Source organism: Schistocerca nitens, chromosome 12, assembly GCF_023898315.1.
Source record: "Schistocerca nitens isolate TAMUIC-IGC-003100 chromosome 12, iqSchNite1.1, whole genome shotgun sequence".
NCBI lineage: Eukaryota > Metazoa > Arthropoda > Insecta > Orthoptera > Acrididae > Schistocerca > Schistocerca nitens.
In genome coordinates this window covers 63760676-63786243 of record NC_064625.1, presented here as the reverse complement: position 1 = coordinate 63786243, position 25568 = coordinate 63760676, and positions in this window count along the sequence as shown.

The window sequence follows — 25568 nt, the reverse complement described above, 5'->3', positions numbered from 1 at the left end:
ACGCTTTTCACATTTTCTCGTGTTACGTGGCTGCCAGTCCTCGGTTCATGCAAAATCTTAAGGTCCTCGGTCATGTCCAAGGCACCAAACCGACCAATAATTCAGTAATCGATAACTAAAACTATAAATGTAGCTCTTCTTACTGGGCGATTGCATCAACTTAGATGCTTCTCCTGTGTTCTACTGTGCTGCTTGTATTGTCCCCACATACCGCAGCACGCGACAAGGGCTGGCAGACCATAAATGTAACCGTTTCAGAGAGAAATGCGACCAATGTGACGATCTCGCGTTATATCGATTCGATGGTGAATGACGAAACACGGAGATTTTCTAAGGTTTTTACTACATATTAACACTTTTCACATTTTCTCGTGTTACGTGGCTGCCAGTCCTCGGTTCATGCAAAATCTTAAGGTCCTCGGTCATGTCCAAGGCACCAAACCGACCAATAATTCAGTAATCGATAACTAAAACTATAAATGTAGCTCTTCTTACTGGGCGATTGCATCAACTTAGATGCTTCTCCTGTGTTCAACTGTGCTGCTTGTATTGTCCCCACATACCGCAGCACGCGACAAGGGCTGGCAGACCATAAATGTAACCGTTTCAGAGAGAAATGCGACCAATGTGACGATCTCGCGTTATATCGATTCGATGGTGAATGACGAAACACGGAGATTTTCTAAGGTTTTTACTACATATTAACACTTTTCACATTTTCTCGTGTTACGTGGCTGCCAGTCCTCGGTTCATGCAAAATCTTAAGGTCCTCGGTCATGTCCAAGGCACCAAACCGACCAATAATTCAATAATCGATAACTAAAACTATAAATGTAGCTCTTCTTACTGGGCGATTGCATCAACTTAGATGCTTCTCCTGTGTTCTACTGTGCTGCTTGTATTGTCCTCACGTACCGCAGCACGCGACAAGGGCTGGCAGACCATAAATGTAACCGTTTCAGAGAGAAATGCGACCAATGTGACGATCTCGCGTTATATCGATTCGATGGTGAATGACGAAACACGGAGATTTTCTAAGGTTTTTACTACATATTAACACTTTTCACATTTTCTCATGTTACGTGGGTACCAGTCCTCGGTTCATGCAAAATCTTAAGGTCCTCGGTCATGTCCAAGGCACCAAACCGACCAATAATTCAATAATCGATAACTAAAACTATAAATGTAGCTCTTCTCACTGGGCGATTGCATCAACTTAAATGCTTCTCCTGTGTTCTACTGTGCTGCTTGTATTGTCCCCACATACCGCAGCACCCGACAAGGGCTGGCAGACCATAAATGTAACCGTTTCAGAGAGAAATGCGACCAATGTGACGATCTCGCGTTATATCGATTCGATGGTGAATGACGAAACACGGAGATTTTCTAAGGTTTTTACTACATATTAACAGTTTTCACATTTTCTCGTGTTACGTGGCTGCCAGTCCTCGGTTCATGCAAAATCTTAAGGTCCTCGGTCATGTCCACGGCACCAAACCGACCAATAATTCAGTAATCGATAACTAAAACTATAAATGTAGCTCTTCTTACTGCGCGATTGCATCAACTTACATGCTTCTCCTGTGTTCTACTGTGCTGCTTGTATTGTCCCCACATACCGCAGCACGCGACAAGGGCTGGCAGACCATAAATGTAACCATTTCAGAGAGAAATGCGACCAATGTGACGATCTCGCGTTATATCGATTCGATGGTGGATGACGAAACACGGAGATTTTCTAAGGTTTTTACTACATATTAACACTTTTCACATTTTCTCGTGTTACGTGGCTGCCAGTCCTCGGATCATGCAAAATCTTAAGGTCCTCGGTCATGTCCAAGGCACCAAACCGACCAATAATTCAATAATCGATAACTAAAACTATAAATGTAGCTCTTCTTACTGGGCGATTGCATCAACTTAGATGCTTCTCCTGTGTTCTACTGTGCTGCTTGTATTGTCCCCACATACCGCAGCACGCGACAAGGGCTGGCAGACCATAAATGTAACCGTTTCAGAGAGAAATGCGACCAATGTGACGATCTCGCGTTATATCGATTCGATGGTGAATGACGAAACACGGAGATTTTCTAAGGTTTTTACTACATATTAACAGTTTTCACATTTTCTCGTGTTACGTGGCTGCCGGTCCTCGGTTCATGCAAAATCTTAAGGTCCTCGGTCATGTCCAAGGCACCAAACCGACCAATAATTCAATAATCGATAACTAAAACTATAAATGTAGCTCTTCTTACTGGGCGATTGCATCAACTTAGATGCTTCTCCTGTGTTCTACTGTGCTGCTTGTATTGTCCCCACATACCGCAGCACGCGACAAGGGCTGGCAGACCATAAATGTAACCGTTTCAGAGAGAAATGCGACCAATGTGACGATCTCGCGTTATATCGATTCGATGGTGAATGACGAAACACGGAGATTTTCTAAGGTTTTTACTACATATTAACACTTTTCACATTTTCTCGTGTTACGTGGCTGCCAGTCCTCGGTTCATGCAAAATCTTAAGGTCCTCGGTCATGTCCAAGGCACCAAACCGACCAATAATTCAGTAATCGATAACTAAAACTATAAATGTAGCACTTCTTACTGGGCGATTGCATCAACTTAGATGCTTCTCCTGTGTTCTACTGTGCTGCTTGTATTGTCCCCACATACCGCAGCACGCGACAAGGGCTGGCAGACCATAAATGTAACCGTTTCAGAGAGAAATGCGACCAATGTGACGATCTCGCGTTATATCGATTCGATGGTGAATGACGAAACACGGAGATTTTCTAAGGTTTTTACTACATATTAACACTTTTCACATTTTCTCGTGTTACGTGGCTGCCAGTCCTCGGTTCATGCAAAATCTTAAGGTCCTCGGTCATGTCCACGGCACCAAACCGACCAATAATTCAGTAATCGATAACTAAAACTATAAATGTAGCTCTTCTTACTGCGCGATTGCATCAACTTAGATGCTTCTCCTGTGTTCTACTGTGCTGCTTGTATTGTCCCCACATACCGCAGCACGCGACAAGGGCTGGCAGACCATAAATGTAACCGTTTCAGAGAGAAATGCGACCAATGTGACGATCTCGCGTTATATCGATTCGATGGTGGATGACGAAACACGGAGATTTTCTAAGGTTTTTACTACATATTAACACTTTTCACATTTTCTCGTGTTACGTGGCTGCCAGTCCTCGGATCATGCAAAATCTTAAGGTCCTCGGTCATGTCCAAGGCACCAAACCGACCAATAATTCAATAATCGATAACTAAAACTATAAATGTAGCTCTTCTTACTGGGCGATTGCATCAACTTAGATGCTTCTCCTGTGTTCTACTGTGCAGCTTGTATTGTCCCCACATACCGCAGCACGCGACAAGGGCTGGCAGACCATAAATGTAACCGTTTCAGAGAGAAATGCGACCAATGTGACGATCTCGCGTTATATCGATTCGATGGTGAATGACGAAACACGGAGATTTTCTAAGGCTTTTACTACATATTAACACTTTTCAAATTTTCTCGTGTTACGTGGCTGCCAGTCCTCGGTTCATGCAAAATCTTAAGGTCCTCGGTCATGTCCAAGGCACCAAACTGACCAATAATTCAATAATCGATAACTAAAACTATAAATGTAGCTCTTCTTACTGGGCGATTGCATCAACTTAGATGCTTCTCCTGTGTTCTACTGTGCTGCTTGTATTGTCCCCACATACCGCAGCACGCGACAAGGGCTGGCAGACCATAAATGTAACCGTTTCAGAGAGAAATGCGACCAATGTGACGATCTCGCGTTATATCGATTCGATGGTGAATGACGAAACACGGAGATTTTCTAAGGTTTTTACTACATATTAACACTTTTCACATTTTCTCGTGTTACGTGGCTGCCAGTCCTCGGTTCATGCAAAATCTTAAGGTCCTCGGTCATGTCCAAGGCACGAAACCGACCAATAATTCAATAATCGATAACTAAAACTATAAATGTAGCTCTTCTTACTGGGCGATTGCATCAACTTAGATGCTTCTCCTGTGTTCTACTGTGCTGCTTGTATTGTCCCCACATACCGCAGCACGCGACAAGGGCTGGCAGACCATAAATGTAACCGTTTCAGAGAGAAATGCGACCAATGTGACGATCTCGCGTTATATCGATTCGATGGTGAATGACGAAACACGGAGATTTTCTAAGGTTTTTACTACATATTAACACTTTTCACATTTTCTCGTGTTACGTGGCTGCCAGTCCTCGGTTCATGCAAAATCTTAAGGTCCTCGGTCATGTCCAAGGCACCAAACCGACCAATAATTCAGTAATCGATAACTAAAACTATAAATGTAGCTCTTCTTACTGGGCGATTGCATCAACTTAGATGCTTCTCCTGTGTTCTACTGTGCTGCTTGTATTGTCCCCACATACCTCAGCACGCGACAAGGGCTGGCAGACCATAAATGTAACCGTTTCAGAGAGAAATGCGACCAATGTGACGATCTCGCGTTATATCGATTCGATGGTGAATTACGAAACACGGAGATTTTCTAAGGTTTTTACTACATATTAACACTTTTCACATTTTCTCGTGTTACGTGGCTGCCAGTCCTCGGTTCATGCAAAATCTTAAGGTCCTCGGTCATGTCCAAGGCACCAAACCGACCAATAATTCAATAATCGATAACTAAAACTATAAATGTAGCTCTTCTTACTTTGCGATTGCATCAACTTAGATGCTTCTCCTGTGTTCTACTGTGCTGCTTGTATTGTCCCCACATACCGCAGCACGCGACAAGGGCTGGCAGACCATAATTGTAACCGTTTCAGAGAGAAATGCGACCAATGTGACGATCTCGCGTTATATCGATTCGATGGTGAATGACGAAACACGGAGATTTTCTAAGGTTTTTACTACATATTAACACTTTTCACATTTTCTCGTGTTACGTGGCTGCCAGTCCTCGGTTCATGCAAAATCTTAAGGTCCTCGGTCATGTCCAAGGCACCAAACCGACCAATAATTCAATAATCGATAACTAAAACTATAAATGAAGCTCTTCTTACTGGGCGATTGCATCAACTTAGATGCTTCTCCTGTGTTCTACTGTGCTGCTTGTATTGTCCCCACATACCGCAGCACGCGACAAGGGCTGGCAGACCATAAATGTAACCGTTTCAGAGAGAAATGCGACCAATGTGACGATCTCGCGTTATATCGATTCGATGGTGAATGACGAAACACGGAGATTTTCTAAGGTTTTTACTACATATTAACACTTTTCACATTTTCTCGTGTTACGTGGCTGCCAGTCCTCGGTTCATGCAAAATCTTAAGGTCCTCGGTCATGTCCAAGGCACCAAACCGACCAATAATTCAGTAATCGATAACTAAAACTATAAATGTAGCTCTTCTTACTGGGCGATTGCATCAACTTAGATGCTTCTCCTGTGTTCTACTGTGCTGCTTGTATTGTCCCCACATACCGCAGCACGCGACAAGGGCTGGCAGACCATAAATGTAACCGTTTCAGAGAGAAATGCGACCAATGTGACGATCTCGCGTTATATCGATTCGATGGTGAATGACAAAACACGGAGATTTTCTAAGGTTTTTACTACATATTAACACTTTTCACATTTTCTCGTGTTACGTGGGTACCAGTCCTCGGTTCATGCAAAATCTTAAGGTCCTCGGTCATGTCCAAGGCACCAAACCGACCAATAATTCAATAATCGATAACTAAAACTATAAATGTAGCTCTTCTTACTGGGCGATTGCATCAACTTAGATGCTTCTCCTGTGTTCTACTGTGCTGCTTGTATTGTCCCCACATACCGCAGCACGCGACAAGGGCTGGCAGACCATAAATGTAACCGTTTCAGAGAGAAATGCGACCAATGTGACGATCTCGCGTTATATCGATTCGATGGTGAATGACGAAACACGGAGATTTTCTAAGGTTTTTACTACATATTAACACTTTTCACATTTTCTCGTGTTACGTGGCTGCCAGTCCTCGGTTCATGTAAAATCTTAAGGTCCTAGGTCATGTCCAAGGCACCAAACCGACCAATAAATCAATAATCGATAACTAAAACTATAAATGTAGCTCTTCTTACTGGGCGATTGCATCAACTTAGATGCTTCTCCTGTGTTCTACTGTGCTGCTTGTATTGTCCCCACATACCGCAGCACGCGACAAGGGCTGGCAGACCATAAATGTAACCGTTTCAGAGAGAAATGCGACCAATGTGACGATCTCGCGTTATATCGATTCGATGGTGAATGACGAAACACGGTGATTTTCTAAGGTTTTTACTACATATTAACACTTTTCACATTTTCTCGTGTTACGTGGCTGCCAGTCCTCGGTTCATGCAAAATCTTAAGGTCCTCGGTCATGTCCACGGCACCAAACCGACCAATAATTCAGTAATCAATAACTAAAACTATAAATGTAGCTCTTCTTACTGGGCGATTGCATCAACTTAGATGCTTCTCCTGTGTTCTACTGTGCTGCTTGTATTGTCCCCACATACCGCAGCACGCGACAAGGGCTGGCAGACCATAAATGTAACCGTTTCAGAGAGAAATGCGACCAATGTGACGATCTCGCGTTATATCGATTCGATGGTGAATGACGAAACACGGAGATTTTCTAAGGTTTTTACTACATATTAACACTTTTCACATTTTCTCGTGTTACGTGGCTGCCAGTCCTCGGTTCATGCAAAATCTTAAGGTCCTCGGTCATGTCCAAGGCACCAAACCGACCAATAATTCAATAATCGATAACTAAAACTATAAATGTAGCTCTTCTTACTGGGCGATTGCATCAACTTAGATGCTTCTCCTGTGTTCTACTGTGCTGCTTGTATTGTCCCCACATACCGCAGCACGCGACAAGGGCTGGCAGACCATAAATGTAACCGTTTCATAGAGAAATGCGACCAATGTGACGATCTCGCGTTATATCGATTCGATGGTGAATGACGAAACACGGAGATTTTCTAAGGTTTTTACTACATATTAACACTTTTCACATTTTCTCGTGTTACGTGTCTGCCGGTCCTCGGTTCATGCAAAATCTTAAGGTCCTCGGTCATGTCCAAGGCACCAAACCGACCAATAATTCAATAATCGATAACTAAAACTATAAATGTAGCTCTTCTTACTGGGCGATTGCATCAACTTAGATGCTTCTCCTGTGTTCTACTGTGCTGCTTGTATTGTCCCCACATACCGCAGCACGCGACAAGGGCTGGCAGACCATAAATGTAACCGTTTCAGAGAGAAATGCGACCAATGTGACGATCTCGCGTTATATCGATTCGATGGTGAATGACGAAACACGGAGATTTTCTAAGGCTTTTACTACATATTAACACTTTTCAAAATTTCTCGTGTTACGTGGCTGCCAGTCCTCGGTTCATGCAAAATCTTAAGGTCCTCGGTCATGTCCAAGGCACCAAACCGACCAATAATTCAGTAATCGATAACTAAAACTATAAATGTAGCTCTTCTTACTGGGCGATTGCATCAACTTAGATGCTTCTCCTGTGTTCTACTGTGCTGCTTGTATTGTCCCCACATACCGCAGCACGCGACAAGGGCTGGCAGACCATAAATGTAACCGTTTCAGAGAGAAATGCGACCAATGTGACGATCTCGCGTTATATCGATTCGATGGTGAATGACGAAACACGGAGATTTTCTAAGGTTTTTACTACATATTAACACTTTTCACATTTTCTCGTGTTACGTGTCTGCCGGTCCTCGGTTCATGCAAAATCTTAAGGTCCTCGGTCATGTCCAAGGCACCAAACCGACCAATAATTCAATAATCGATAACTAAAACTATAAATGTAGCTCTTCTTACTGGGCGATTGCATCAACTTAGATGCTTCTCCTGTGTTCTACTGTGCTGCTTGTATTGTCCCCACATACCGCAGCACGCGACAAGGGCTGGCAGACCATAAATGTAACCGTTTCAGAGAGAAATGCGACCAATGTGACGATCTCGCGTTATATCGATTCGATGGTGAATGACGAAACACGGTGATTTTCTAAGGTTTTTACTACATATTAACACTTTTCACATTTTCTCGTGTTACGTGGCTGCCAGTCCTCGGTTCATGCAAAATCTTAAGGTCCTCGGTCATGTCCACGGCACCAAACCGACCAATAATTCAGTAATCAATAACTAAAACTATAAATGTAGCTCTTCTTACTGGGCGATTGCATCAACTTAGATGCTTCTCCTGTGTTCTACTGTGCTGCTTGTATTGTCCCCACATACCGCAGCACGCGACAAGGGCTGGCAGACCATAAATGTAACCGTTTCAGAGAGAAATGCGACCAATGTGACGATCTCGCGTTATATCGATTCGATGGTGAATGACGAAACACGGAGATTTTCTAAGGTTTTTACTACATATTAACACTTTTCACATTTTCTCGTGTTACGTGGCTGCCAGTCCTCGGTTCATGCAAAATCTTAAGGTCCTCGGTCATGTCCAAGGCACCAAACCGACCAATAATTCAATAATCGATAACTAAAACTATAAATGTAGCTCTTCTTACTGGGCGATTGCATCAACTTAGATGCTTCTCCTGTGTTCTACTGTGCTGCTTGTATTGTCCCCACATACCGCAGCACGCGACAAGGGCTGGCAGACCATAAATGTAACCGTTTCATAGAGAAATGCGACCAATGTGACGATCTCGCGTTATATCGATTCGATGGTGAATGACGAAACACGGAGATTTTCTAAGGTTTTTACTACATATTAACACTTTTCACATTTTCTCGTGTTACGTGTCTGCCGGTCCTCGGTTCATGCAAAATCTTAAGGTCCTCGGTCATGTCCAAGGCACCAAACCGACCAATAATTCAATAATCGATAACTAAAACTATAAATGTAGCTCTTCTTACTGGGCGATTGCATCAACTTAGATGCTTCTCCTGTGTTCTACTGTGCTGCTTGTATTGTCCCCACATACCGCAGCACGCGACAAGGGCTGGCAGACCATAAATGTAACCGTTTCAGAGAGAAATGCGACCAATGTGACGATCTCGCGTTATATCGATTCGATGGTGAATGACGAAACACGGAGATTTTCTAAGGCTTTTACTACATATTAACACTTTTCAAAATTTCTCGTGTTACGTGGCTGCCAGTCCTCGGTTCATGCAAAATCTTAAGGTCCTCGGTCATGTCCAAGGCACCAAACCGACCAATAATTCAGTAATCGATAACTAAAACTATAAATGTAACTCTTCTTACTGGGCGATTGCATCAACTTAGATGCTTCTCCTGTGTTCTACTGTGCTGCTTGTATTGTCCCCACATACCGCAGCACGCGACAAGGGCTGGCAGACCATAAATGTAACCGTTTCAGAGAGAAATGCGGCCAATGTGACGATCTCGCGTTTTATCGATTCGATGGTGAATGACGAAACACGGAGATTTTCTAAGGTTTTTACTACATATTAACACTTTTCACATTTTCTCGTGTTACGTGGCTGCCAGTCCTCGGTTCATGCAAAATCTTAAGGTCCTCGGTCATGTCCAAGGCACCAAACCGACCAATAATTCAATAATCGATAACTAAAACTATAAATGTAGCTCTTCTTACTGGGCGATTGCATCAACTTAGATGCTTCTCCTGTGTTCTACTGTGCTGCTTGTATTGTCCCCACATACCGCAGCACGCGACAAGGGCTGGCTGACCATAAATGTAACCGTTTCAGAGAGAAATGCGACCAATGTGACGATCTCGCGTTATATCGATTCGATGGTGAATGACGAAACACGGAGATTTTCTAAGGTTTTTACTACATATTAACACTTTTCACATTTTCTCGTGTTACGTGGCTGCCAGTCCTCGGTTCATGCAAAATCTTAAGGTCCTCGGTCATGTCCAAGGCACCAAACCGACCAATAATTCAATAATCGATAACTAAAACTATAAATGTAGCTCTTCTTACTGGGCGATTGCATCAACTTAGATGCTTCTCCTGTGTTCTACTGTGCTGCTTGTATTGTCCCCACATACCGCAGCACGCGACAAGGGCTGGCTGACCATAAATGTAACCGTTTCAGAGAGAAATGCGACCAATGTGACGATCTCGCGTTATATCGATTCGATGGTGAATGACGAAACACGGAGATTTTCTAAGGTTTTTACTACATATTAACACTTTTCACATTTTCTCGTGTTACGTGGCTGCCAGTCCTCGGTTCATGTAAAATCTTAAGGTCCTAGGTCATGTCCAAGGCACCAAACCGACCAATAAATCAATAATCGATAACTAAAACTATAAATGTAGCTCTTCTTACTGGGCGATTGCATCAACTTAGATGCTTCTCCTGTGTTCTACTGTGCTGCTTGTATTGTCCCCACATACCGCAGCACGCGACAAGGGCTGGCAGACCATAAATGTAACCGTTTCAGAGAGAAATGCGACCAATGTGACGATCTCGCGTTATATCGATTCGATGGTGAATGACGAAACACGGAGATTTTCTAAGGTTTTTACTACATATTAACACTTTTCACATTTTCTCGTGTTACGTGGCTGCCAGTCCTCGGTTCATGCAAAATCTTAAGGTCCTCGGTCATGTCCACGGCACCAAACCGACCAATAATTCAGTAATCGATAACTAAAACTATAAATGTAGCTCTTCTTACTGGGCGATTGCATCAACTTAGATGCTTCTCCTGTGTTCTACTGTGCTGCTTGTATTGTCCCCACATACCGCAGCACGCGACAAGGGCTGGCAGACCATAAATGTAACCGTTTCAGAGAGAAATGCGACCAATGTGACGATCTCGCGTTATATCGATTCGATGGTGAATGACGAAACACGGAGATTTTCTAAGGTTTTTACTATATATTAACACTTTTCACATTTTCTCGTGTTACGTGGCTGCCAGTCCTCGGTTCATGCAAAATCTTAAGGTCCTCGGTCATGTCCAAGGCACCAAACCGACCAATAATTCAATAATCGATAACTAAAACTATAAATGTAGCTCTTGTTACTGGGCGATTGCATCAACTTAGATGCTTCTCCTGTGTTCTACTGTGCTGCTTGTATTGTCCCCACATACCGCAGCACGCGACAAGGGCTGGCAGACCATAAATGTAACCGTTTCAGAGAGAAATGCGACCAATGTGACGATCTCGCGTTATATCGATTCGATGGTGAATGACGAAACACGGAGATTTTCTAAGGTTTTTACTACATATTAACACTTTTCACATTTTCTCGTGTTACGTGGCTGCCGGTCCTCGGTTCATGCAAAATCTTAAGGTCCTCGGTCATGTCCAAGGCACCAAACCGACCAATAATTCAATAATCGATAACTAAAACTATAAATGTAGCTCTTCTTACTGGGCGATTGCATCAACTTAGATGCTTCTCCTGTGTTCTACTGTGCTGCTTGTATTGTCCCCACATACCGCAGCACGCGACAAGGGCTGGCAGACCATAAATGTAACCGTTTCAGAGAGAAATGCGACCAATGTGACGATCTCGCGTTATATCGATTCGATGGTGAATGACGAAACACGGAGATTTTCTAAGGCTTTTACTACATATTAACACTTTTCACATTTTCTCGTGTTACGTGGCTGCCAGTCCTCGGTTCATGCAAAATCTTAAGGTCCTCGGTCATGTCCAAGGCACCAAACCGACCAATAATTCAATAATCGATAACTAAAACTATAAATGTAGCTCTTCATACTGGGCGATTGCATCAACGTAGATGCTTCTCCTGTGTTCTACTGTGCTGCTTGTATTGTCCCCACATACCGCAGCACGCGACAAGGGCTGGCAGACCATAAATGTAACCGTTTCAGAGAGAAATGCGACCAATGTGACGATCTCGCGTTATATCGATTCGATGGTGAATGACGAAACACGGAGATTTTCTAAGGTTTTTACTACATATTAACACTTTTCACATTTTCTCGTGTTACGTGGCTGCCAGTCCTCGGTTCATGCAAAATCTTAAGGTCCTCGGTCATGTCCAAGGCACCAAACCGACCAATAATTCAGTAATCGATAACTAAAACTATAAATGTAGCTCTTCTTACTGGGCGATTGCATCAACTTAGATGCTTCTCCTGTGTTCTACTGTGCTGCTTGTATTGTCCCCACATACCGCAGCACGCGACAAGGGCTGGCAGACCATAAATGTAACCGTTTCAGAGAGAAATGCGACCAATGTGACGATCTCGCGTTATATCGATTCGATGGTGAATGACGAAACACGGAGATTTTCTAAGGTTTTTACTACATATTAACACTTTTCACATTTTCTCGTGTTACGTGGCTGCCAGTCCTCGGTTCATGCAAAATCTTAAGGTCCTCGGTCATGTCCAAAGCACCAAACCGACCAATAATTCAATAATCGATAGCTAAAACTATAAATGTAGCTCTTCTTACTGGGCGGTTGCATCAACTTAGATGCTTCTCCTGTGTTCTACTGTGCTGCTTGTATTGTCCCCACATACCGCAGCACGCGACAAGGGCTGGCAGACCATAAATGTAACCGTTTCAGAGAGAAATGCGACCAATGTGACGATCTCGCGTTATATCGATTCGATGGTGAATGACGAAACACGGAGATTTTCTAAGGTTTTTACTACATATTAACACTTTTCACATTTTCTCGTGTTACGTGGCTGCCAGTCCTCGGTTCATGCAAAATCTTAAGGTCCTCGGTCATGTCCAAGGCACCAAACCACCAATAATTCAATAATCGATAGCTAAAACTATAAATGTAGCTCTTCTTACTGGGCGATTGCATCAACTTAGATGCTTCTCCTGTGTTCTACTGTGCTGCTTGTATTGTCCCCACATACCGCAGCACGCGACAAGGGCTGGCAGACCATAAATGTAACCGTTTCAGAGAGAAATGCGACCAATGTGACGATCTCGCGTTATATCGATTCGATGGTGAATGACGAAACACGGAGATTTTCTAAGGTTTTTACTACATATTAACACTTTTCACATTTTCTCGTGTTACGTGGCTGCCAGTCCTCGGTTCATGCAAAATCTTAAGGTCCTCGGTCATGTCCAAGGCACCAAACCGACCAATAATTCAATAATCGATAACTAAAACTATAAATGTAGCTCTTCTTACTGGGCGATTGCATGAACGTAGATGCTTCTCCTGTGTTCTACTGTGCTGCTTGTATTGTCCCCACATACCGCAGCACGCGACAAGGGCTGGCAGACCATAAATGTAACCGTTTCAGAGAGAAATGCGACCAATGTGACGATCTCGCGTTATATCGATTCGATGGTGAATGACGAAACACGGAGATTTTCTAAGGTTTTTACTACATATTAACACTTTTCACATTTTCTCGTGTTACGTGGCTGCCAGTCCTCGGTTCATGCAAAATCTTAAGGTCCTCGGTCATGTCCAAGGCACCAAACCGACCAATAATTCAGTAATCGATAACTAAAACTATAAATGTAGCTCTTCTTACTGGGCGATTGCATCAACTTAGATGCTTCTCCTGTGTTCTACTGTGCTGCTTGTATTGTCCCCACATACCGCAGCACGCGACAAGGGCTGGCAGACCATAAATGTAACCGTTTCAGAGAGAAATGCGACCAATGTGACGATCTCGCGTTATATAGATTCGATGGTGAATGACGAAACACGGAGATTTTCTAAGGTTTTTACTACATATTAACACTTTTCACATTTTCTCGTGTTACGTGGCTGCCAGTCCTCGGTTCATGTAAAATCTTAAGGGCCTAGGTCATGTCCAAGGCACCAAACCGACCAATAATTCAATAATCGATAACTAAAACTATAAATGTAGCTCTTCTTACTGGGCGATTGCATCAACTTAGATGCTTCTCCTGTGTTCTACTGTGCTGCTTGTATTGTCCCCACATACCGCAGCACGCGACAAGGGCTGGCAGACCATAAATGTAACCGTTTCAGAGAGAAATGCGACCAATGTGACGATCTCGCGTTATATCGATTCGATGGTGAATGACGAAACACGGAGATTTTCTAAGGTTTTTACTACATATTAACACTTTTCACATTTTCTCGTGTTACGTGGCTGCCAGTCCTCGGTTCATGCAAAATCTTAAGGTCCTCGGTCATGTCCACGGCACCAAACCGACCAATAATTCAGTAATCGATAACTAAAACTATAAATGTAGCTCTTCTTACTGGGCGATTGCATCAACTTAGATGCTTCTCCTGTGTTCTACTGTGCTGCTTGTATTGTCCCCACATACCGCAGCACGCGACAAGGGCTGGCAGACCATAAATGTAACCGTTTCAGAGAGAAATGCGACCAATGTGACGATCTCGCGTTATATCGATTCGATGGTGAATGACGAAACACGGAGATTTTCTAAGGTTTTTACTACATATTAACACTTTTCACATTTTCTCGTGTTACGTGGCTGCCAGTCCTCGGTTCATGCAAAATCTTAAGGTCCTCGGTCATGTCCAAGGCACCAAACCGACCAATAATTCAATAATCGATAACTAAAACTATAAATGTAACTCTTCTTACTGGGCGATTGCATCAACTTAGATGCTTCTCCTGTGTTCTACTGTGCTGCTTGTATTGTCCCCACATACCGCAGCACGCGACAAGGGCTGGCAGACCATAAATGTAACCGTTTCAGAGAGAAATGCGACCAATGTGACGATCTCGCGTTATATTGATTCGATGGTGAATGACGAAACACGGAGATTTTCTAAGGTTTTTACTACATATTAACACTTTTCACATTTTCTCGTGTTACGTGGCTGCCGGTCCTCGGTTCATGCAAAATCTTAAGGTCCTCGGTCATGTCCAAGACACCAAAGCGACCAATAATTCAATAATCGATAACTAAAACTATAAATGTAGCTCTTCTTACTGGGCGATTGCATCAACTTAGATGCTTCTCCTGTGTTCTACTGTGCTGCTTGTATTGTCCCCACATAACCCAGCACGCGACAAGGGCTGGCAGACCATAAATGTAACCGTTTCAGAGAGAAATGCGACCAATGTGACGATCTCGCGTTATATCGATTCGATGGTGAATGACGAAACACGGAGATTTTCTAAGGTTTTTCTACATATTAACACTTTTCACATTTTCTCGTGTTACGTGGCTGCCAGTCCTCGGTTCATGCAAAATCTTAAGGTCCTCGGTCATGTCCAAGGCACGAAACCGACCAATAATTCAATAATCGATAACTAAAACTATAAATGTAGCTCTTCTTACTGGGCGATTGCATCAACTTAGATGCTTCTCCTGTGTTCTACTGTGCTGCTTGTATTGTCCCCACATACCGCAGCACGCGACAAGGGCTGGCAGACCATAAATGTAACCGTTTCAGAGAGAAATGCGACCAATGTGACGATCTCGCGTTATATCGATTCGATGGTGAATGACGAAACACGGAGATTTTCTAAGGTTTTTACTACATATTAACACTTTTCACATTTTCTCGTGTTACGTGGCTGCCAGTCCTCGGTTCATGCAAAATCTTAAGGTCCTCGGTCATGTCCAAGGCACCAAACCGACCAATAATTCAATAATCGATAACTAAAACTATAAATGTAGCTCTTCTTACTGGGCGATTGCATCAACTTAGATGCTTCTCCTGTGTTCTACTGTGCTGCTTGTATTGTCCCCACATACCGCAGCACGCGACAAGGGCTGGCAGACCATAAATGTAACCGTTTCAGAGAGAAATGCGACCAATGTGACGATCTCGCGTTATATCGATTCGATGGTGAATGACGAAACACGGAGATTTTCTAAGGTTTTTACTACATATTAACACTTTTCACATTTTCTCGTGTTACGTGGCTGCCAGTCCTCGGTTCATGCAAAATCTTAAGGTCCTCTGTCATGTCCAAGGCACGAAACCGACCAATAATTCAATAATCGATAACTAAAACTATAAATGTAGCTCTTCTTACTGGGCGATTGCATCAACGTAGATGCTTCTCCTGTGTTCTACTGTGCTGCTTGTATTGTCCCCACATACCGCAGCACGCGACAAGGGCTGGCAGACCATAAATGTAACCGTTTCAGAGAGAAATGCGACCAATGTGACGATCTCGCGTTATATCGATTCGATGGTGAATGACGAAACACGGAGATTTTCTAAGGTTTTTACTACATATTAACACTTTTCACATTTTCTCGTGTTACGTGGCTGCCAGTCCTCGGTTCATGCAAAATCTTAAGGTCCTCGGTCATGTCCAAGGCACCAAACCGACCAATAATTCAGTAATCGATAACTAAAACTATAAATGTAGCTCTTCTTACTGGCCGATTGCATCAACTTAGATGCTTCTCCTGTGTTCTACTGTGCTTCTTGTATTGTCCCCACATACCGCAGCACGCGACAAGGGCTGGCAGACCATAAATGTAACCGTTTCAGAGAGAAATGCGACCAATGTGACGATCTCGCGTTATATCGATTCGATGGTGAATGACGAAACACGGAGATTTTCTAAGGTTTTTACTACATATTAACACTTTTCACATTTTCTCGTGTTACGTGGCTGCCAGTCCTCGGTTCATGTAAAATCTTAAGGTCCTAGGTCATGTCCAAGGCACCAAACCGACCAATAATTCAATAATCGATAACTAAAACTATAAATGTAGCTCTTCTTACTGGGCGATTGCATCAACTTAGATGCTTCTCCTGTGTTCTACTGTGCTGCTTGTATTGTCCCCACATACCGCAGCACGCGACAAGGGCTGGCAGACCATAAATGTAACCGTTTCAGAGAGAAATGCGACCAATGTGACGATCTCGCGTTATATCGATTCGATGGTGAATGACGAAACACGGAGATTTTCTAAGGTTTTTACTACATATTAACACTTTTCACATTTTCTCGTGTTACGTGGCTGCCAGTCCTCGGTTCATGCAAAATCTTAAGGTCCTCGGTCATGTCCACGGCACCAAACCGACCAATAATTCAGTAATCGATAACTAAAACTATAAATGTAGCTCTTCTTACTGGGCGATTGCATCAACTTAGATGCTTCTCCTGTGTTCTACTGTGCTGCTTGTATTGTCCCCACATACCGCAGCACGCGACAAGGGCTGGCAGACCATAAATGTAACCGTTTCAGAGAGAAATGCGACCAATGTGACGATCTCGCGTTATATCGATTCGATGGTGAATGACGAAACACGGAGATTTTCTAAGGTTTTTACTACATATTAACACTTTTCACATTTTCTCGTGTTACGTGGCTGCCAGTCCTCGGTTCATGCAAAATCTTAAGGTCCTCGGTCATGTCCAAGGCACCAAACCGACCAATAATTCAGTAATCGATAACTAAAACTATAAATGTAGCTCTTCTTACTGGGCGATTGCATCAACTTAGATGCTTCTCCTGTGTTCTACTGTGCTTCTTGTATTGTCCCCACATACCGCAGCACGCGACAAGGGCTGGCAGACCATAAATGTAACCGTTTCAGAGAGAAATGCGACCAATGTGACGATCTCGCGTTATATCGATTCGATGGTGAATGACGAAACACGGAGATTTTCTAAGGTTTTTACTACATATTAACACTTTTCACATTTTCTCGTGTTACGTGGCTGCCAGTCCTCGGTTCATGTAAAATCTTAAGGTCCTAGGTCATGTCCAAGGCACCAAACCGACCAATAATTCAATAATCGATAACTAAAACTATAAATGTAGCTCTTCTTACTGGGCGATTGCATCAACTTAGATGCTTCTCCTGTGTTCTACTGTGCTGCTTGTATTGTCCCCACATACCGCAGCACGCGACAAGGGCTGGCAGACCATAAATGTAACCGTTTCAGAGAGAAATGCGACCAATGTGACGATCTCGCGTTATATCGATTCGATGGTGAATGACGAAACACGGAGATTTTCTAAGGTTTTTACTACATATTAACACTTTTCACATTTTCTCGTGTTACGTGGCTGCCAGTCCTCGGTTCATGCAAAATCTTAAGGTCCTAGGTCATGTCCACGGCACCAAACCGACCAATAATTCAGTAATCGATAACTAAAACTATAAATGTAGCTCTTCTTACTGGGCGATTGCATCAACTTAGATGCTTCTCCTGTGTTCTACTGTGCTGCTTGTATTGTCCCCACATACCGCAGCACGCGACAAGGGCTGGCAGACCATAAATGTAACCGTTTCAGAGAGAAATGCGACCAATGTGACGATCTCGCGTTATATCGATTCGATGGTGAATGACGAAACACGGAGATTTTCTAAGGTTTTTACTACATATTAACACTTTTCACATTTTCTCGTGTTACGTGGCTGCCAGTCCTCGGTTCATGCAAAATCTTAAGGTCCTCGGTCATGTACAAGGCACGAAACCGACCAATAATTCAATAATCGATAACTAAAACTATAAATGTAGCTCTTCTTACTGGGCGATTGCATCAACTTAGATGCTTCTCCTGTGTTCTACTGTGCTGCTTGTATTGTCCCCACATACCGCAGCACGCGACAAGGGCTGGCAGACCATAAATGTAACCGTTTCAGAGAGAAATGCGACCAATGTGACGATCTCGCGTTATATCGATTCGATGGTGAATGACGAAACACGGAGATTTTCTAAGGTTTTTACTACATATTAACACTTTTCACATTTTCTCGTGTTACGTGGCTGCCAGTCCTCGGTTCATGCAAAATCTTAAGGTCCTCGGTCATGTCCAAGGCACCAAACCGACCAATAATTCAATAATCGATAACTAAAACTATAAATGTAGCTCTTCTTACTGGGCGATTGCATCAACTTAGATGCTTCTCCTGTGTTCTACTGTGCTGCTTGTATTGTCCCCACATACCGCAGCACGCGACAAGGGCTGGCAGACCATAAATGTAACCGTTTCAGAGAGAAATGCGACCAATGTGACGATCTCGCGTTATATCGATTCGATGGTGAATGACGAAACACGGAGATTTTCTAAGGTTTTTACTACATATTAACACTTTTCACATTTTCTCGTGTTACGTGGCTGCCAGTCCTCGGTTCATGCAAAATCTTAAGGTCCTCGGTCATGTCCAAGGCACCAAACCGACCAATAATTCAGTAATCGATAACTAAAACTATAAATGTAGCTCTTCTTACTGGGCGATTGCATCAACTTAGATGCTTCTCCTGTGTTCTACTGTGCTTCTTGTATTGTCCCCACATACCGCAGCACGCGACAAGGGCTGGCAGACCATAAATGTAACCGTTTCAGAGAGAAATGCGACCAATGTGACGATCTCGCGTTATATCGATTCGATGGTGAATGACGAAACACGGAGATTTTCTAAGGTTTTTACTACATATTAACACTTTTCACATTTTCTCGTGTTACGTGGCTGCCAGTCCTCGGTTCATGTAAAATCTTAAGGTCCTAGGTCATGTCCAAGGCACCAAACCGACCAATAATTCAATAATCGATAACTAAAACTATAAATGTAGCTCTTCTTACTGGGCGATTGCATCAACTTAGATGCTTCTCCTGTGTTCTACTGTGCTGCTTGTATTGTCCCCACATACCGCAGCACGCGACAAGGGCTGGCAGACCATAAATGTAACCGTTTCAGAGAGAAATGCGACCAATGTGACGATCTCGCGTTATATCGATTCGATGGTGAATGACGAAACACGGAGATTTTCTAAGGTTTTTACTACATATTAACACTTTTCACATTTTCTCGTGTTACGTGGCTGCCAGTCCTCGGTTCATGCAAAATCTTAAGGTCCTCGGTCATGTCCACGGCACCAAACCGACCAATAATTCAGTAATCGATAACTAAAACTATAAATGTAGCTCTTCTTACTGGGCGATTGCATCAACTTAGATGCTTCTCCTGTGTTCTACTGTGCTGCTTGTATTGTCCCCACATACCGCAGCACGCGACAAGGGCTGGCAGACCATAAATGTAACCGTTTCAGGGAGAAATGCGACCAATGTGACGATCTCGCGTTATATCGATTCGATGGTGAATGACGAAACACGGAGATTTTCTAAGGTTTTTACTACATATTAACACTTTTCACATTTTCTCGTGTTACGTGGCTGCCAGTCCTCGGTTCATGTAAAATCTTAAGGTCCTAGGTCATGTCCAAGGCACCAAACCGACCAATAATTCAAAAATCGATAACTAAAACTATAAATGTAGCTCTTCTTACTGGGCGATTGCATCAACTTAGATGCTTCTCCTGTGTTCTACTGTGCTGCTTGTATTGTCCCCACATACCGCAGCACGCGACAAGGGCTGGCAGACCATAAATGTAACCGTTTCAGAGAGAAATGCGACCAATGTGACGATCTCGCGTTATATCGATTCGATGGTGAATGACGAAACACGGAGATTTTCTAAGGTTTTTACTACATATTAACACTTTTCACATTTTCTCGTGTTACGTGGCTGCCAGTCCTCGGTTCATGCAAAATCTTAAGGTCCTCGGTCATGTCCACGGCACCAAACCGACCAATAATTCAGTAATCGATAACTAAAACTATAAATGTAGCTCTTCTTACTGGGCGATTGCATCAACTTAGATGCTTCTCCTGTGTTCTACTGTGCTGCTTGTATTGTCCCCACATACCGCAGCACGCGACAAGGGCTGGCAGACCATAAATGTAACCGTTTCAGAGAGAAATGCGACCAATGTGACGATCTCGCGTTATATCGATTCGATGGTGAATGACGAAACACGGAGATTTTCTAAGGTTTTTACTACATATTAACACTTTTCACATTTTCTCGTGTTACGTGGCTGCCAGTCCTCGGTTCATGCAAAATCTTAAGGTAGTCGGTCATGTCCAAGGCACCAAACCGACCAATAATTCAGTAATCGATAACTAAAACTATAAATGTAGCTCTTCTTACTGGGCGATTGCATCAACTTAGATGCTTCTCCTGTGTTCTACTGTGCTTCTTGTATTGTCCCCACATACCGCAGCACGCGACAAGGGCTGGCAGACCATAAATGTAACCGTTTCAGAGAGAAATGCGACCAATGTGACGATCTCGCGTTATATCGATTCGATGGTGAATGACGAAACACGGAGATTTTCTAAGGTTTTTACTACATATTAACACTTTTCACATTTTCTCGTGTTACGTGGCTGCCAGTCCTCGGTTCATGTAAAATCTTAAGGTCCTAGGTCATGTCCAAGGCACCAAACCGACCAATAATTCAATAATCGATAACTAAAACTATAAATGTAGCTCTTCTTACTGGGCGATTGCATCAACTTAGATGCTTCTCCTGTGTTCTACTGTGCTGCTTGTATTGTCCCCACATACCGCAGCACGCGACAAGGGCTGGCAGACCATAAATGTAACCGTTTCAGAGAGAAATGCGACCAATGTGACGATCTCGCGTTATATCGATTCGATGGTGAATGACGAAACACGGAGATTTTCTAAGGTTTTTACTACATATTAACACTTTTCACATTTTCTCGTGTTACGTGGCTGCCAGTCCTCGGTTCATGCAAAATCTTAAGGTCCTCGGTCATGTCCACGGCACCAAACCGACCAATAATTCAGTAATCGATAACTAAAACTATAAATGTAGCTCTTCTTACTGGGCGATTGCATCAACTTAGATGCTTCTCCTGTGTTCTACTGTGCTGCTTGTATTGTCCCCACATACCGCAGCACGCGACAAGGGCTGGCAGACCATAAATGTAACCGTTTCAGAGAGAAATGCGACCAATGTGACGATCTCGCGTTATATCGATTCGATGGTGAATGACGAAACACGGAGATTTTCTAAGGTTTTTACTACATATTAACACTTTTCACATTTTCTCGTGTTACGTGGCTGCCAGTCCTCGGTTCATGCAAAATCTTAAGGTCCTCGGTCATGTACAAGGCACGAAACCGACCAATAATTCAATAATCGATAACTAAAACTATAAATGTAGCTCTTCTTACTGGGCGATTGCATCAACTTAGATGCTTCTCCTGTGTTCTACTGTGCTGCTTGTATTGTCCCCACATACCGCAGCACGCGACAAGGGCTGGCAGACCATAAATGTAACCGTTTCAGAGAGAAATGCGACCAATGTGACGATCTCGCGTTATATCGATTCGATGGTGAATGACGAAACACGGAGATTTTCTAAGGTTTTTACTACATATTAACACTTTTCACATTTTCTCGTGTTACGTGGCTGCCAGTCCTCGGTTCATGCAAAATCTTAAGGTCCTCGGTCATGTCCAAGGCACCAAACCGACCAATAATTCAATAATCGATAACTAAAACTATAAATGTAGCTCTTCTTACTGGGCGATTGCATCAACTTAGATGCTTCTCCTGTGTTCTACTGTGCTGCTTGTATTGTCCCCACATACCGCAGCACGCGACAAGGGCTGGCAGACCATAAATGTAACCGTTTCAGAGAGAAATGCGACCAATGTGACGATCTCGCGTTATATCGATTCGATGGTGAATGACGAAACACGGAGATTTTCTAAGGTTTTTACTACATATTAACACTTTTCACATTTTCTCGTGTTACGTGGCTGCCAGTCCTCGGTTCATGCAAAATCTTAAGGTCCTCGGTCATGTCCAAGGCACCAAACCGACCAATAATTCAGTAATCGATAACTAAAACTATAAATGTAGCTCTTCTTACTGGGCGATTGCATCAACTTAGATGCTTCTCCTGTGTTCTACTGTGCTTCTTGTATTGTCCCCACATACCGCAGCACGCGACAAGGGCTGGCAGACCATAAATGTAACCGTTTCAGAGAGAAATGCGACCAATATGACGATCTCGCGTTATATCGATTCGATGGTGAATGACGAAACACGGAGATTTTCTAAGGTTTTTACTACATATTAACACTTTTCACATTTTCTCGTGTTACGTGGCTGCCAGTCCTCGGTTCATGCAAAATCTTAAGGTCCTCGGTCATGTCCAAGGCACCAAACCGACCAATAATTCAATAATCGATAACTAAAACTATAAATGTAGCTCTTCTTACTGGGCGATTGCATCAACTTAGATGCTTCTCCTGTGTTCTACTGTGCTGCTTGTATTGTCCCCACATACCGCAGCACGCGACAAGGGCTGGCAGACCATAAATGTAACCGTTTCAGAGAGAAATGCGACCAATGTGACGATCTCGCGTTATATCGATTCGATGGTGAATGACGAAACACGGAGATTTTCTAAGGTTTTTACTACATATTAACACTTTTCACATTTTCTCGTGTTACGTGGCTGCCAGTCCTCGGTTCATGCAAAATCTTAAGGTCCTCGGTCATGTCCAAGGCACCAAACCGACCAATAATTCAGTAATCGATAACTAAAACTATAAATGTAGCTCTTCTTACTGGGCGATTGCATCAACTTAGATGCTTCTCCTGTGTTCTACTGTGCTTCTTGTATTGTCCCCACATACCGCAGCACGCGACAAGGGCTGGCAGACCATAAATGTAACCGTTTCAGAGAGAAATGCGACCAATGTGACGATCTCGCGTTATATCGATTCGATGGTGAATGACGAAACACGGAGATTTTCTAAGGTTTTTACTACATATTAACACTTTTCACATTTTCTCGTGTTACGTGGCTGCCAGTCCTCGGTTCATGTAAAATCTTAAGGTCCTAGGTCATGTCCAAGGCACCAAACCGACCAATAATTCAATAATCGATAACTAAAACTATAAATGTAGCTCTTCTTACTGGGCGATTGCATCAACTTAGATGCTTCTCCTGTGTTCTACTGTGCTGCTTGTATTGTCCCCACATACCGCAGCACGCGACAAGGGCTGGCAGACCATAAATGTAACCGTTTCAGAGAGAAATGCGACCAATGTGACGATCTCGCGTTATATCGATTCGATGGTGAATGACGAAACACGGAGATTTTCTAAGGTTTTTACTACATATTAACACTTTTCACATTTTCTCGTGTTACGTGGCTGCCAGTCCTCGGTTCATGCAAAATCTTAAGGTCCTCGGTCATGTCCACGGCACCAAACCGACCAATAATTCAGTAATCGATAACTAAAACTATAAATGTAGCTCTTCTTACTGGGCGATTGCATCAACTTAGATGCTTCTCCTGTGTTCTACTGTGCTGCTTGTATTGTCCCCACATACCGCAGCACGCGACAAGGGCTGGCAGACCATAAATGTAACCGTTTCAGAGAGAAATGCGACCAATGTGACGATCTCGCGTTATATCGATTCGATGGTGAATGACGAAACACGGAGATTTTCTAAGGTTTTTACTACATATTAACACTTTTCACATTTTCTCGTGTTACGTGGCTGCCAGTCCTCGGTTCATGCAAAATCTTAAGGTCCTCGGTCATGTACAAGGCACGAAACCGACCAATAATTCAATAATCGATAACTAAAACTATAAATGTAGCTCTTCTTACTGGGCGATTGCATCAACTTAGATGCTTCTCCTGTGTTCTACTGTGCTGCTTGTATTGTCCCCACATACCGCAGCACGCGACAAGGGCTGGCAGACCATAAATGTAACCGTTTCAGAGAGAAATGCGACCAATGTGACGATCTCGCGTTATATCGATTCGATGGTGAATGACGAAACACGGAGATTTTCTAAGGTTTTTACTACATATTAACACTTTTCACATTTTCTCGTGTTACGTGGCTGCCAGTCCTCGGTTCATGCAAAATCTTAAGGTCCTCGGTCATGTCCAAGGCACCAAACCGACCAATAATTCAATAATCGATAACTAAAACTATAAATGTAGCTCTTCTTACTGGGCGATTGCATCAACTTAGATGCTTCTCCTGTGTTCTACTGTGCTGCTTGTATTGTCCCCACATACCGCAGCACGCGACAAGGGCTGGCAGACCATAAATGTAACCGTTTCAGAGAGAAATGCGACCAATGTGACGATCTCGCGTTATATCGATTCGATGGTGAATGACGAAACACGGAGATTTTCTAAGGTTTTTACTACATATTAACACTTTTCACATTTTCTCGTGTTACGTGGCTGCCAGTCCTCGGTTCATGCAAAATCTTAAGGTCCTCGGTCATGTCCAAGGCACCAAACCGACCAATAATTCAATAATCGATAACTAAAACTATAAATGTAGCTCTTCTTACTGGGCGATTGCATCAACGTAGATGCTTCTCCTGTGTTCTACTGTGCTGCTTGTATTGTCCCCACATACCGCAGCACGCGACAAGGGCTGGCAGACCATAAATGTAACCGTTTCAGAGAGAAATGCGACCAATGTGACGATCTCGCGTTATATCGATTCGATGGTGAATGACGAAACACGGAGATTTTCTAAGGTTTTTACTACATATTAACACTTTTCACATTTTCTCGTGTTACGTGGCTGCCAGTCCTCGGTTCATGCAAAATCTTAAGGTCCTCGGTCATGTCCAAGACACCAAACCGACCAATAATTCAATAATCGATAACTAAAACTATAAATGTAGCTCTTCTTACTGGGCGATTGCATCAACTTAGATGCTTCTCCTGTGTTCTACTGTGCTGCTTGTATTGTCCCCACATAACCCAGCACGCGACAA